Genomic DNA, 16,295 nt, shown 5'->3' on the forward strand with positions numbered 1-16,295 from the left:
TATCCCGCTATGTGTTAGTGTACCCTTGTGTATTTGTGTTTTTCCTGTCTTTATGTGTTTAGTTAATAAAATTTATGTTGTAGAATTTTTCTAATACTAACTACATTCACTATGATGAGGAATACTGTTATCCTCAAATATAATTTGCATTAATAATGTGGTGTCACCGCCAGACACCACACTTGGCAGGTGGTAGCTTTTAAATCGGCCGCGGTCCGGTAGTATACGTCGCACCCGCGTGACGCCACTGTCAGTGATTGCAGACCGAGCGCCGTCACACGGCAGGTCTAGAGAGACTTCCTAGCACTCGCCCCAGTTGTACAGCCGACTTTGCTAGCGATGGTTCACTGACAAATTACGTTCTCATTTGCCGAGACGATAGTCAGCATAGCCTTGAGCTATGTCATTTGCTACGACCTAGCCAGGCGCCATTGTCATTTGCTATTTATCTTGTGATGCATGTACCGTCAGACCGATGTTCACCAATTATGGATTAAAGTTAAGTATTCCAGAAGCTACGTACTTTTTTTTACTAGACTCAACTCTTTTAACTGTTCCAGACCTCACGCCAGCCTGCGTGAGCTTAAATGCATGCCTTTCGGCTATCTCATAGTGGCTTGGCTGTCTTGCCAAGTCACAACAAATAACATGTTATTTACTTTGTAAAAATGTTTAGACATTATTTTCGAAAGCTATTCTGATCTTTGATGTATTTACTTATGTCATAATTCCTGTAACACTGATGTGTATGTTTATTTCTATTCTTTTGTAAAGCCCATATTACCACAAATGTTATCTGTATTGTTATGTTCTTTAATGATGTATTTTTTACCTTTGTAATTGTATTCTTATGGTGTAAATTTATTATTGTATAGACACCAGTTCTTCAAATTAAGTTACATTTCACTGCACACACTTCTGTTGGTCATAATATACACACAGTATGTGAGAAGTTCGGACTGTTAGTGCTTGCACGTGTGTTAATAATTCAGCAATGGACTGGTTAACAGCATTGCTGGTTCTAAGGACATACCAAAAACTTTGTGAGTGCACAAGTGGTGGTTTATGGACTTGCTATATTATCCGCAAGACTCTTTGATGGTGATTGTGCACCTCCACAGTTGCAACAGATGTCTGCTGGCCGTCTCTACCAGGACTACAGTGGGTCTGCATCTTTGATGGCCCGCCAATACCATCATTTCTACAAGGACTGCAGTGGGTCTGCACCTCTGGTGGCCCATCAGTACCATAATCTCTACTAGAACTACAGTGGGTCTGCTTTGTGATGACCTACCTACCAATTTTCTTCAAAACTTTGACTGACTCTGCAGTGGGTTTGCTCTGTTGTGGCCCATTACCTGTCTGCATGTCAAGAGTCAGCACTGTCTTTCCGTTGGAAGGACAACACTACTTCTTCAAGGCAGCATGGAAATCCACTACTTCCGTGTGCATTTTCTTCTACTGATCAGACTTCGTGCAATGAAATTATACTGTGATGAATGATCAGGACTGTCTTTATGAGAACAATTTTTGGTTTTGACGAACAGTGTATCAATAAGTTTGTGCATTTGATTTCTTTGTTACTGCAATTATGAAAAAAATTTTCAAATCTATATTGGCCACTACCCAAAACAATTTGTAAAATTTTTTGTGGGGAGCATGGGGGCTATGTAAGTAGGCTGTTTAGGTTTTTATGTTGGTAACATCACCTAGCGCTCTGTATGAAAATCACTGGCTGTGCTGTGTGCAGTCTGTGGCTGATGGGCATTGTTGAAATAGTCGCTATTGTAGTGTTGGGCAGTTGACTGTTAACAGCACGTAGCGTTTCGTAGTTGGAGGTGAGCCGCCAGCAGTGGTGGATGTGGGTAGATAAATGGCGGAGTTTTGAGAGGAGATGATCTGGACGTGTGTCCATCAGAGACAGTAAATTTGTAAGAGTGGATGTCATGAACTGCTATATATATTATGACTTTTGAACACTATTAAGGTAAATACATTGTTTTTTTCTCTATCAAAATCTCTCATTTGCTAACTATGCTTATCAGTAGTTAGTGCCTTCAGTAGTTAGAATCTTTTATTTAGCTGGCAGTAGTGGCGCTCGCTGTATTGCAGTAGTTCGAGTAACGAAGATTTTTGTGAGGTAAGTGGTTGATGAAAGGTATAGGTTATTGTTAGTCAGGGCCATTCTTTTGTAGGGATTATTGAAAGTCAGATAGCGTTGCGCAAAAAATATTGTGTGTCAGTTTAGTGTTGATCAGAATAGGTAAAGAGCGAAATGTCTGAGTACGTTCAGTTCTGCTCAGTTGTTTAAAAATCGAATAATGTAAGAGGTTTATCAGCACAGTAATTCATTATTTTTTCTAAGGGGGCGTTTCAAAACTAAAATATTAAACACAGATACACATTGAAACTTCCTGGCAGATTAAAACCGTATGCCGGACCAAGACTGGAACTGGGGACCTTTGCCTTTGGCGGGAAGGTACCGCTAGAAGAGATTCGTACTGTGGCAATTTAAAATAACTACAATGGTTTGGAGATCTGGAAAAGCGGGAGATAATGACTCAGAGAGCTATATTTAAATCTTACGTTACAGCAAGCTTCTGTAATACGACTGAAATGTTGTGAACGGGCTTGGAGAACCGCCATGACCCTGTCAGCCAGCGATTCAATCCTGTGGCTGCCTGCAAATCGGAGTGGTCATCCAGGTCCCAGAAAAAAGATCCTTACAAGTCGAGAACACGAGTATCGAATGCCCTGGGCCCCCTCTCCCTCTCGTTATCTGCAGCAAACTGAATCGAATCAGATGTGGGACGGGGAGTACAGCTGCCGCTCTCCACAGCTGGGGATGTTAAGACTCCCCAAACTGTGACCGCAGCAGACGGTACTACAAATCGTTCAGGCCTGCTCCATACGACCTTTCGCTGGATCCCTGGTAACTGCATCAAGCTGGTTCTAATGCAGTTGAATGCTTGAAAGCCCTGGCCGCTTATCTTAGATTTGTTTACTTTTTTTGTATAAACACTTGTTCACAGTTTCTTCGTTTGTAATAATTAGTGTATTTATTGTTGTCCTAGAACCTCAACACAAAATAAATAAATAAAATCGCACATAATCACCTAGCCATTTGATAGATACTGGTCGAAGAGTTTCATACCCTGACTTTATGAAAATAACTATCATGACTCGGAGGCGTTGCCTGGAGAAAATGATTCACTGTCGTGAAGAAATATTATCTGTAGCTGAAAATTGCTCAAAATGTGTATATATTGAACGAGATGACTGGCAGCACGCACTCTCACTGCCAAATTTGTGCACCTCTTGTCTCGTAAATACCGTGATGTTATAATTAAAGTGCAACTGCTTACGGACGTGCAGTATGGGTTGTATTTACCTCATAGCAGCGAAAACTTGGTAGATATGGTAATGCGATAATGCAGAACCAATTTACCCTTACGATCACCAGGCGCTAATCTGACGCTGTACACCGTTTTAAGACGATATGACATCCATGCTGTCATTTTACTAGCTATAACGCTAGCGAACAGTGTGGCCACTGAGAAGAGAGACCGTGTGCTGATAGTGAAAACGTTATATGAGAACGGCAACAATTATAGAGCTGCATTGAAAAAGTGTAGCCGAGTGAAAGGTCTGGGGAGAGATCTGATGTCATTATATGGTTTAAAAAAAGATAGTTACGTAATTCGAAAGCACAGGTGAACTTGGTGTAGCTCCTGGAAGAAGAAGGCGCCCTATCCTGGTGGAAGTTATTGGTACGAGGCTGCCGTTACTGTAATTGACCGTGGAACACATGTCCCGCGTAGTGTTGGTGATAGTGCAGTGTCACGAGAAGTGTCCATCCTATAGTCAACAGTACGGAAAGTTTTGCGATCTATTTTACATTTGTACCCGTACAAGATCCAGACGGTGCAGCAGCTGAAGCCTCATAATCCGCGGCAAAGTTCGGAATTTTCTTTTCGGCTTCTGGTACGGAATGAAATTGATGCCATGTGGTGACATCGGGTCGCGAGACACATGTTGCAGTACAGGTTGCAATGAGTACACAGAAGTGCCAATTTGGGGTACTGTTATACCTCGTGTTGTTTACGAAGAGCTATTGTACTCGCAGTGTGTGACTGTCTGGTATGGATTTGCAAGTAGCCTCGTTCTTGATCCATCCTTTTTTGAAGAAAATACATCCAGAGGGCCTGCCAGGTGTACCGTGACATACGCAAGTTATCGAGACCTCCTTACACAGCATATGATACCTCCTTTGGAACAGCACAGCTGTGTACGCTGATCAGCCAGAACATTATGACTACTTTGGCTACGAAGTCTTTCGCGACGTATTTCCTGAGTAAAAATTTCTCGGTGTACATGCCGCGTCAAATCAGGATAAATCTCCGAGCTTTCGATCACTACCTCCATGGTCGTCGTCAGGGCTAAAACTGACTGTCGTGAACTGTTATCAACTTCTCTGACAAGGAACTTGATGAAGCTACCATCTCGGCTCTCAGTAAAGGATTGAACTTTGCCCCAGCTCCACGTAAGTTACCGGTGGTTGAGATCATTAGTGGAGTGGAACAAGCAGTTCGTCATCTTCCTCAAGAAGCAGCGGATGACGTAAGGCTTGTTACTAGCCGGATTTTAGCGACATCCAAGCCGCCTACGTCAAACATCAGCAGAGAGGAGAGACAAGGACTGAAATTGTTGCAGAAGGATGAAGATCTAGTTGTTTTACCTGCTGACAAGGGGAACGCCACGGTAATCCTCAATGCTACAGATTACCATAAGAAAGTTGGATTATTACTGGAGGACAGCACATACCGGGTTCTCAGACGGGATCCCACATGGGCGCTCAGCAGGAAGACAAGGGAGCTACTAAAAAACTCTGGCCTCTCCGACGAACTGGTGAAGAACTTACGGCCGAGAGCACCTAGGCCACCAAGACTGTACGGTTTGCCAAAGGTTCATAAGGAGAACGTCCCGTTGAGACCGATTGTTAGCGCTATTGGCTCTCCTACGTACAAGCTTGCAAAGCACTTAACTAAACTGTTGGCGCCTATAGTTGGTCACTGCCCACATCATATTAAAAATTCAAAAATGTTTCTTGATATCATAAAACAGATGAAGATAGGCCCAAGTGATATCATGGTCAGCCTCGACGTGGTTTCTCTGTTCACCAAAGTACCTGTGGATGACACATTACAATTGTTGTCTGCACATTTCTCCTCAGAAATTTTGAAGTTGTTCCGGCATACCTTGACGACCACTTATTTTTTATACAGTGGAAATTATTATGAAATGACGGATGGAACAGCCATGGGTTCGCCACTGTCACCAACAATAGCGAATTTTTTCATGGAGGACTTTGAAGAACGAGCCCTGAGCAGTGCACACCTCCGCCCATCATGCTTCTACAGATACGTCGACGATACTTTTTTAATCTGGCCACACGGCAGCGACACGCTGCAGCAGTTCGTCGAACATCTGAATGGTGTACATCCAAACATAAAATTTACATTGGAGGTAGAGAAGGAAGGGAAGTTACCTTTTTTAGATGTGTTGGTAGAGCGAAAGCCGGATAGACGACTGGGCCATTCTGTGTACAGGAAGCCAACCCATACAGACTTATATCTGCATAGCCATAGCTTCCATCATCCGTCTCAGAAGAGAGCTATGCTGAATACTTTAGTACACAGAGCCAGGACTATTTCCGACAAGGACCACCTCGGTCCCGAGATCAACCATTTGACGACTGTTTTCAAGAGGAATGGTTATTCTGCCGGTGAAATTAAATCAGTATTGTCCAAGAAAGTAAGACACGATGCCGGCCACATACAAGAAGAGGACCAACACTTAGCGCGGCTTCCTTTTTGCGGTGCTACAACGAGCAAGATAGCCAGAGTCCTGAAGAGGCAAGGAATAAAACCAGTTTTCCGACCACCTAGGAAAATTAAGGAAATGTTGAGACCAGTCAAAGATAGTCTCGGCTTAAGAGTGCCGGGAATTTATACTATTCCTTGCGAATGCAGCAAGAATTACGTGGGCCAGTCTGTAAGAACCGTTGCCGACCGCTGCATCGAGCACCAACGTCACCTGAAATACAGGTATTTGGAAAAATCAGCGGTGGCTGAACATAGCCTGCTTAACAAGCATAAGATTTTATTTGAAGAAACCAGAGTAATAGCCCACACATCGAATTACTGGGACTCTGTGATCCGGGAAGCAGTCGAAATTAGGCTTAGCGATAATAACTTTAATAGAGACAACGGCTATGCACTTAGCAACACTTGGAAGAGTGCACTGGATAAAGAAAAATCGCTGAGAAAAACTTCTCGCACTTTACCTCCTGATTTAAGGGATGGCGCTGCAAGCAACGCGGGATAGCAACTACATCTATGGAAGTAGAGGGCACCACTTCGCTACGCGCCATATCGCTGACGTATTCCAGCCAATAAGAAGCCGTCCTTTGCATATAAAAGTGGGAACCTCGCTAGTTCACGACACCCCCACCCTCACCTACCTTGGCCTCACCATTGACCGTCACCTCACCTGGATCCCTCATCTCCGATCCATCCAATCCAAAGCCCACAACCGCCTCCGCCTCCTCAAACTCCTCTCTGGCCGGACATGGGGGTTGCACCCCTCTACCATCCTCCACACCTACAAATCCTTAATCCGTCCCATCCTCTGTTATGCCAGTCCTGCCTGGATATCTGCCCCCCCCAAATTCTATCAGTCCCTCCAGATCCTTGAGCGTCATGCACTCCGCCTCGCCTTCCGTATCCGCCTCCCGTCCCCCACGCGGATCCTCTATGATCTCATTCCTTTCCCCCATCTGCTCCTCTTCCTCGAACGTATCCGCATCCTCTACACCTCCCGCCGTCTTGAACCCCCTCACCCCCTGGTTGCTCCTCTCCTCTCCCATCCTTGCCCCCTGCCACGTCTTCACCGTTGTGTCCCCCCTACCCTCCATCTCTACACCCTCCATCTCCTTTCCCAAGGTGGCTTCCGTCAGCTCCCCCTCCCGGATGATGCCCTCTCTCCCTCCATTTATCCTTCCTATCAACTCTGATCCCCCCTCCCCCTCCTTTCCTCTGTCCTTTCCCTGGGCTCCCTCTTCCCCCCCCCCCCCTTCCGTCCTGTTTCCTCCCAACTACAGCTCTCCCTACCTCCCTTCTCCCCCCAGTCCTTTTGTATTCCCCTCCTCTGCCTACCCCCCCTCCCTGTCGCGTCTGCCCCCTACCCCTCTTATGGGTCGTCATCCTCCATCAGCTCCTTTCCCGGTTCCCCCCCCCCCCTTCGCTTTTACTCTCCTTTCCCCCCTTTTTGTTTTCCCATCTCCTGTCCAGTTTCCCCCCACCTGCTCTCGACTGTGGTGTCACCTTTGCCGACTTTTTCGTGCTGTGTTCTAGTGCCTATTCAGTGTTGTGTTGCGAACAGAAACCATGCTGTCGCTGGGTGTGAATTTTATATACTTTGCGAACAGAATCCAGACTGTCGCCGTGTTTTTTTAACTGTCTATTGTTTTCCCTGTCTGCTCCGTATGTATTTTTATTCGCTTCATCATCCCTCTGTTGCTTATTTTAATTTCCCCATTTTCTTTTCACCTTGTTACTCACTAAGTCCCCGATTTTATCGCCTGTTTTTTATTATTATTTATTCTCCTGCTCTTTGTCAGAAAATCTGTAGGCTGCAGAGCAGCGTCCTAAGCTGCTGCCAGCCCGCCCCCTTTGGGGGGAATTGAAATTCAATAAAAAAAAATATAAAAAAAATAGTTCACGACAGTCAGTTTTAGCCCTGACGACGACCATGGAGGTAGTGGTCGAAAGCTCGGAGATTTATCCTGATTTGACGCGGCATGTACACCGAGAAATTTTTACTCATTATGACTACTTACCTAATAGTCGGTATGTCTACCTTTGGCACGTATAACAGCGGAGACGCGTCAAGGCATGGAAGCAATGAGACCTTGGTAACTCGCTGGAAGGAGTTGGCACCACACAAAAGTAACCTAATTCCCGTAAATTACGGGGAGGGAGGAGGGGGGTGATGAGCACTGACGCCACGTTCAGTCACATTTCAGTGTCCGATCGGCTTCAGATTTGGGCGAGCTGGGGGCCATAACTTCAAATGGAACAGTCCGCTGTGTTCCTTGAACCAATCTGTCACTCTCCTGCCCCTGTGACATGGCGCATTATTTGTTAAAATATGCCACTGCCATCGGTGCCATGAAGGGGTTGTCGTGGTCTGCGACCAGTGTAAGTTATTCGTTGGCCGTCAGGACGTCTTGCACGAACTCTACTGGACCCATGGATGCCCACTTGAATGTTCTCCAAAGCATAATGGAGCGGCCGCCAACTTGTGTCAGCCCTGCAACACAGGTGTCACGGAGCTGTTCCCCTAAAAGGCGACGGACTCGCTCCCTCCCATCAGCGTTATGAAGGAGGTATTGGGATTCATCAGACCACGCTCTGACACTGCGCCAACGTCCTGTGCCGATGCTCACATGACCATTTCAGTCGTAGTTGCCGCAGTCGTGATGTTAAGATTGGCACACGCGTGGGTAGTCGGCTGCGGAGGCCCATCTTTAGGAGCGTCCGCTGCACTGTGTGTTCAGACTGGCTTGTACTCCGCGCAGCGTTAAACTCTTATGTTAGTTCCGCCACAGTTCGCCGCCTGTCCTGTTTCACCAGTCTGCCCAGCCTGCGATGTCCGACATCTGTAATGACGGGTGGCCGTCCAACCCCACGACTTCTGGACGCGGTTTCACCTCGGATTGCCATTTGTTGAAGAAACTCGCCACAGCACTCCTCGCACACCCGACAAGTCGTGCAGTTTACGAAATGCTTGTGCTGAGACTACCGGTCGTCACAATCCACCCTCGGTGAAACTCAGACTGATCGCACGACTTTGCCATTCCAAAGAAGGGCAGCACACTCACTGATACTACAAGCACCGTGCGTGTGTCTGAGTAGCAGTCATTCGTCGCCAGGTGACGCTGCCATCACCTGCACGAGTTTATAGCGACAGTAGGTCGGTGGTCACGATGTTCTGGCTGATCTATGTAAACCATTGTTTTCATGCAAGATGGGACAACACCTCATGTCGCTCACCTAGTGAAACATCTGCTTAATGCAATCCCCCACAAACATGCTATCTCCACAGGCTTTCCACATGCACGGCCTACAAGATCACCCTATCTGAATCCGTGTGAATTTTCGCCCTGGGGATATCTAACAGAACGATTTACCAAGGACATGTTCGGTTTCTACGTGACCTGAAAGCCAGTAAACAGGAACACGTTGCTCAGATTCCATCCAAATTGCTGCGAGCAGCTGTTGATCACAACGTTTTACGGACTCAGGAATTCACCAACGTCTCCTGTGCTCATATTGAATAAATAGCGTAAGCGGCGTTTAATAATAAAATCAACATTATGCCTTTCTGAGTTGTTTGACGTTTCCTGCCCACGTCCCGTTGCTAATACATTAGACATGGATACATTTCTATACGTCCTTCTTGCATTCACAGCACCAGACTTGCACCTGGTGGCCAGACTTCGAACTAATTTTTTTGCACCATTAACGCATTATAATATCAACCAAGTTTCACCTACATACGACAATTACAGCCCACACTGAACCTCTGCGAGTAGCTGCACTTATTTCCACTGGTATATAGCCATACAATCTGTTGAATCCTGCCTAGTCGTCCAATATGGGGTGTCTAGGGAACCTGCTGTCTCGGATCGCTAGACAACAATTCAAACAAATCTTATTAATCAGTTTTTATAACAATAAGGTAAATGACAATACTTAACTTTAAGAATTACATAAACGTGTCGCAAGCAAAGGGCGACATACGAAATAAGCAAGACTCTTCAGTATAACAATTCCAAGTTGAGCTGCAGAGAATGTACGAGCAAAGTAACGAGCTTTGACGTTTCTATTCAGGTCGCTGGTCTTGAAGCTTCTCTTAGAACTTGGCCGGGGGCAGTGGGGCGCGGGTTATATGTTCTGTTCCCATAGAGGCCACTGCGGTCGCGTTGTCGTCCTGGAGAGAGGTCGGTCAGCGTACGATTGGCTGATGTATAGTCACAGCCTCTCTGTTCTATCCTTCCCGACTGGCGTGCAAGCGCTTGACTTTACGCCATAAGACAGTCGTATAAATTAGTCATGCTTCGGGAACTCAAATGGGAACCACGGAGGGAAGGTGGCATTCTTTTCGAGAAACAATATTAATAATATTTAGAAAACCGGCATTTGAAGCTGACCGCCGTACGATTCTGCTCCCGCCAATGTACATAAGGACCACGAAGGTAAGATACGAGAAATTAGGGCTCACGCGGTGACATACAGACAGTCGCTTTTCCCTCGCTCTGTTTGCGAGTGGAACAGGGGGGGGAAATCACAAGCCCCTTACGGCGGTTTGTGCAATATCTTTGTAGATGTAAATATATTAACTCTTCAGCACACTGTGCCTCGTTGGTAATCAAAAATGTTATAACTATTATTAGATCTTCGCGGTTACTACTTTAAATATGTAGCAGCAATAGTTGGCACCATTGCAGTTAACAATAAATAAATACGTGTACGTCTCGTGAAGTGACCACGACGAGAAAATTAGAGAAATCAGAGTGCATACGAAGGTTGACAGGCAGTCGTCATACCCACGCACCATTTTGGAATGGAACAGGACAGGGAGAAACGATACTCGTAGCAAAAGAACCCGCCACCACTTGCGCAGGTGTAGACATAAGCAAAGTTACAAGCACTAATCTCAGAGTTAAGTACTCGCCACTGCGCTCTGTTACTAGCTGCAAACATTTTTTGTATCTTTTGAACCGTTCACGAAGTATCAGAGATGTCCATGCAGTTTTCAAAGCACAAGTGAGATGGCCTTGGCAGCGGTTGCGCTGACATCACAGTGATGAGGTCCAGTGTCGTCATCTATCTCCGGTTATTTTAGGCCATGCGCTAACAGCGACGCAGCCCAGTGACCGGCTAACGTCGGAGCGCCGCGGGAGATCCTTGCCGCTGCTGTAACCGAGGTGAGTCACTTTAACAGCCGGGTAGTAGCGAGTCTAATTTATATATTAAATGAGTGTGGCGGCTGGCGCGGCCATCTGACTTGGCTACTGAATAGCAGGCGTCCACCTCCTACCGACAGGGTACTGTGTCTGCATGTGCCGTGTGCTTAGTTGCACTGACATACAACGTTAAACGACGATTCCTCTGTTCGTATGTAAGCAGTGTGTGTTGAACATACCGATACCGAGCGTTGGCTGTGACGTCATATGTGTGTAGACAGAGTACAAAACAGTAATAATACTTATTTGGCTTCTGCAGGGTGATTGAAAAGTTCCGCACATCAAGGTGTCTTCAGTAGATTGAGTTTTTTACAGGCATTTGCGTTTCCTCGCTTCTGGTCTCACACTGGAGGTCGCACCATAACTTCACTTACGAAACTTAAGGACGTTTTCCTGGTACGAACTTTTTTCTACACAACTGTCATGTTCTTTGCGCCGATCTCTGTGCAGCACTATTATTCTTCTGTCGGGAGTTGTAGATATTTGTCCGAAAACTGGGATTTAAAGATGTAACTACTGTGTGCTCTTGTCAACGTAACGAAGTACACGCTGAAAATTAACGCCTGGTCTTTTCTGTTCTCTTATGTACGTGTAAGTGTGTGTGTGTGAAATGTGTGTGTGTGTGTGTGTGTGTGTGTGTGTGTGGAAGAGTGATAGAGAGAGAGAGAGACAGTGTGCATGTAAGGATCTTTTTATTTTTCTATTTGTTTGTGTGCGTGTGTATGTGTGTGTGCGTGTGCGTGCGCGTGTGTATACAACAATTAAATAAACTGCAGCAAGAAAAAGGAAGTTTTTATTTACGAAACCAACATTTCTGTGCTTCCTGCAGGTGATGGCCACACAAACAAAATTGTTAAGTATATAAGTGTTCATAGTATGTGCTTTGTTTCATTATGTCATGCACACTGTTAATAATGTATGTTCAAAATAGGTGCCCCGTTCAGTAACACATGCACGAAACCGTTTTAGCTTGTCTGTGGCCGCTTTGCGGATCACGTTGACACTAATGGTATTAATCTCAGTTGTTACGTTAATCTTTAATTCCGCCAGTGTGCGTGGCCTGTTTTTATGAACCCTTCCTAGCCCCATTGGAAAAAGTGCAGAGACGTCAACTCGGGGGAAACATAGAGGTCATAGTGCTTTAACACGATGTGATCAACAAACGGTTCGCTTAAAAAGTGAGTTGTTTCAACAGATTTGTGAAAAGTGGCACCAGCCTGCTTAGAATCAAAAACACCGTTCACTGCTTCAAGAAGCGAAATGTGTAATGACGTCTCGGGCACATGACACTGTGCTCTGTAGCTTCCAATGAAAGTAGGCGCCACTATTCGATCACTTGTTATAGAACACCACACTCCCTACTCTGACATTGGGAGGTGTTATCATGAACGTAACGTGAATTTCCAGTTTATCAAATTATTGTATTCTGTCTATTCCCGTACGCACTAAGTAGTGGAGGAAACACGCTCCAGTTCTGCAATTCTAAGCAGGTCAACAAATGACGAAACCATTTTCCAGAACGCTAGACGCCATTCTTTATCCTACGCATCTTTTAGTTGCCATGTAGACTATGAACAAGATATGCACTAAATTTTAACTTCTGCATTCCTTTCTGAGCACTACCATACGAAATCTGAGAGTGAACAGTTTCCTCAAACTTTGGGCTACCTCAGCATCACATCAGTCAGTTTAGCGTTCTTCAGAACGTCCGATCTCCCAGTTCACTTCTTGTCTGCAAATATGTAGTAGTAGTAGTAGTAGTAGTAGTTGATCCAATTTCCCGGACAGGGTGATTAATCTAGTTATTGTTCAGCTGTTCGGCACTGTGGCATATGGATATTGCTCATAAAATGCGTCTGCAACAATTGATTACGAACGACTGGCAAAATATTGTCAAATAACGGAGATTCGTAACTTTTGGGAAAACGATACTTTTATCAAGCGATGTATTGAGAAACGCAAGCCGTATTTCTATTCATTTTATATATTATTTTCCATATAAAATGTGCAATTATTAAACCTCTTCATAAGAAAAGTGATGAAGAAGGTGTAAATATTTATCGTCCAAATTCCTTAATGACATCTAGTTCCAAAATATTCGGAAAAGTAATGTACTCAAGAACAGTCTCCCATTTAAGTAGAAGTCATTTACTTAGAATAGCACGCTTTGGATTCCACTAGGAATACTCAACAGAGGAGTCTGTTCATAAATTTACCTATCAGACATTACAACAATTAAATAATCTGTCCAAGGTAAGAAACATCATTAACCATCTCCTCCATTTCACGTAGTTCATGTTACACTATCACAAAAAATTAATTTTTAAGGAATTGATGGCTTTACACAAAAGGAGTCTTACAGGGTTCAATTTTGGGTCCTATTTTTTGTATATGAACGACCTTCCACTTAACATTCAACAAGCTGAATTGTTATTTGTTGCAGATAATATTAGTGTTATCATAAATCACGTTAGTGAGAAAGAACCAGAAGAGATTGTTAATGATATTTTTCAAATAATTATTAAGTGGTTCTCTGAAACTTCCTAGACATTGAGAAAACACACTACGATCAACGCTGTACAACAAATAGAGTCAAACCAACGATTCATGTAGCACATTAACAGGAGTCTCTTAATAGGGCCGAATGTTCCAAATTTTTGGTTGCACATATTGATGAAAACTTCAACTGCAAGAATCATATACTGAATTTCTCAGAAATAAGGTCAGCTATTTTTACTGTACACGTAATTTTTAGTCTTGAACACGAATGAATGAACCTCCTGACATATTTTGCATATTTGCAATCAATAATGTCTTATGTACGAATTTTCTGGGGGACCTCACCACTTAGAAAGAAAGTATTTACTGCATGAAAGTGAGCAACAAGTGTAACAGGTGGTGTTGCCTGTGATCATCATGTTGAATGAGTTCAACATTTCAATTGCACCATCACAATGCATACACTCCCAAATGGAATTAGTCGTAAATAACCCATCACAATCTGAGAATAATAGTGATGTCCACAGCTACAGCACTAGAGAAAAAACTACATTTATTATCCACTACTGGAGCTGCCAGTGGCTCAGAAAGGAGTTCCATATGCACCAACAATAATTTATCATCTTTAAACGCATACCCAACAACAAGAAAGTCTGACAGGTAGCAAAGAAAGTCTTAAATCCAACCTAAATCCATTTCTCTTGGACAAGTCCTTCTATTCCACAGACGAATTTCTGTTTGAAACCTCTTAGCCTGCACATAAAAAATTTGTTTTTAAATGTAGTTTCATTTTATTTTATGAATGTTCTGTTCATTTTACTCATGGAAACCGCATCATAACTTTGCACTTTTTTCATTTATCTCGTTTTGAAACTTTTTGGACTGATGGGTTATATCGTGATCCAGAAGCATCTTAGATATACTACTAACTTAACCAACTACTATTAACATACCTTTTTTACTGTTAACGTGCCATTTTTTTCCAAATGCATGTATGTGTCAGCGTTTTAGATTTTTTTTTTAAACTTTATAGCATAAGGATTTTTCAGTTCATTATTATTATTTTTAAAATTAATATTTTCTTCATATGGAGGAGGATTACCTTATTAATGGGCAGTGATCGATAATAGATTAATTGTCATGGGAACTATATTTGCTGTTTCTCATACAGGCTTACATGTGTAGAAAATGTGGTTAATACATCATGTTATTACTTTGCTACATTCAGAGTGAGGATTATTTGTTATGAGTACTTGTTAGAACTGAGTGTGGAATGATTCATGATTAAAACGCATGCAGACTGCGAAACTTAAAAGCGGCAGCTTGACTATGGTATTCTGCGTCTCTTGTGTGTATTGTCGCCCCACTGACAGAGCGCAGCGTCGGCCAGGCAATAGCACGTGACGCAACTGCTCCAGTCAGTAGTGATTCCAAGTCCAGGCAGTCTGAGCTAGCGGCCACCGCATACATTGTGGCGCCGTCAGAAAGGCGGCAGCCCATTGACATAATGGTAGCAACCCACTGACCCGAATCGGTGGCTGGCGAGTTGCTTCCATGGTCCAGTGCTGGCCCATTGAGACGGCAGCTCCAGATTTCATGGTCTCAGGGCAGATTGCCCTTATTCAGAGTCGAACTGTGGTCCATGAACACATTCCAGATGATAGCCGAGTGATGCAACCCTGTGGTAAAAGAACTGCAATACTAACAGAAGTGACTTTAGTGTAAAATGAGTAGTTATTTGTACGCTTTTGAACTGTGCTTTTTGGGCTTTGTCATGCCTTGCGGTATATGTACTTAACACTTCAGCAGCTGTGGGTGTGGAAAGGGTTAGGCCATCTACCACCTGGATACTGCTGTATCAACTATTCCCACACCCTACCAGGCTCACGTGCCTCACAACACTGCAAAGACTGTGCTATATTGTGTAAAGCGCAACACCCACAATTTCCTGCTGCAGTCACTGCTACAATTCACCTCCAGCTTCCACGCATATGACCAAAAGGGGGCGCTACTTATCGCTTTGTTATTGTATGTGGAACCAGGATTTCGAAGGAATATTTGGCTGTATTTATTTACATTGCTCCCTTCACTGCGTTTCAATGCCTGACTCTCACCTGCCATTGATGTGTCTTGCTCTTGTGTACAATTTAGTCATTATATATCATTGCTGTAGTTTAGTGTTTTTATGTTCGCTCATTTGGGTGATCATGTTAGCCAGTCTCTGATTAAATTTGATGTCACCACATCCCTTGTTCTTTTACTTTCATTCTGAGATGTCCGCCCCGGTAGCTGAGTGGTCAGCGTGACAGACTGTCAATCCAAATGGCCCGGGTTCGATTCCCGGCTGGGTCGGAGATTTTCTCCGCTCAGCGACCGGGTGTTGTGTTGTCCTAATCATCATCATTTCATCCCCATCGACGCGCAGGTCGAAATCGAAAGACCTGCACCAGGCGAACGGTCTACCCGACGGGAGGCCCTAGCCACACGACATTTCATTTCATTTCATTCTGAGATGTTTGTTTCAATGGTGTCTTCGCTGCTGTCAGTTACCAGTGCATTAATTTTTTTATCGCTTCTGATGTCTGGATGTCTTGGATCAAGTTTCTGGACTGTGTTACAATCAAGATTTTACTGTTTGATTCTATATGTACTGCAAAGCTGTAGGTATAGTTGTGGTTTTGGCTTAAAAACCAAAGTCTCACTG

At 44.1% G+C, this 16,295-nt stretch overlaps 1 protein-coding gene across 5 annotated transcripts in view; it reads left to right on the forward strand.

Moving 5' to 3' along the window:
• Window positions 1–10,994: 10,994 nt before the first annotated feature.
• The window catches only part of LOC124795054 (probable cytochrome P450 301a1, mitochondrial), a 128,256-nt gene continuing 122,955 nt past the window's right edge, over window positions 10,995–16,295 (forward strand). For 3 of the 5 annotated variants that reach the window (XM_047258849.1, XM_047258850.1, XM_047258848.1), the window contains exon 1: window positions 11,003–11,053. The gene's annotated coding sequence lies outside the window, so the exon portion shown is untranslated. Of the gene's footprint in view, window positions 11,054–16,295 lie in introns of all 5 variants that reach the window. The other 2 variants (XM_047258847.1, XM_047258851.1) reach the window with 1 other exon arrangement.

Source organism: Schistocerca piceifrons, chromosome 4 (genome assembly GCF_021461385.2).
Source record: "Schistocerca piceifrons isolate TAMUIC-IGC-003096 chromosome 4, iqSchPice1.1, whole genome shotgun sequence".
NCBI classification, from domain to species: Eukaryota; Metazoa; Arthropoda; class Insecta; order Orthoptera; family Acrididae; genus Schistocerca; species Schistocerca piceifrons.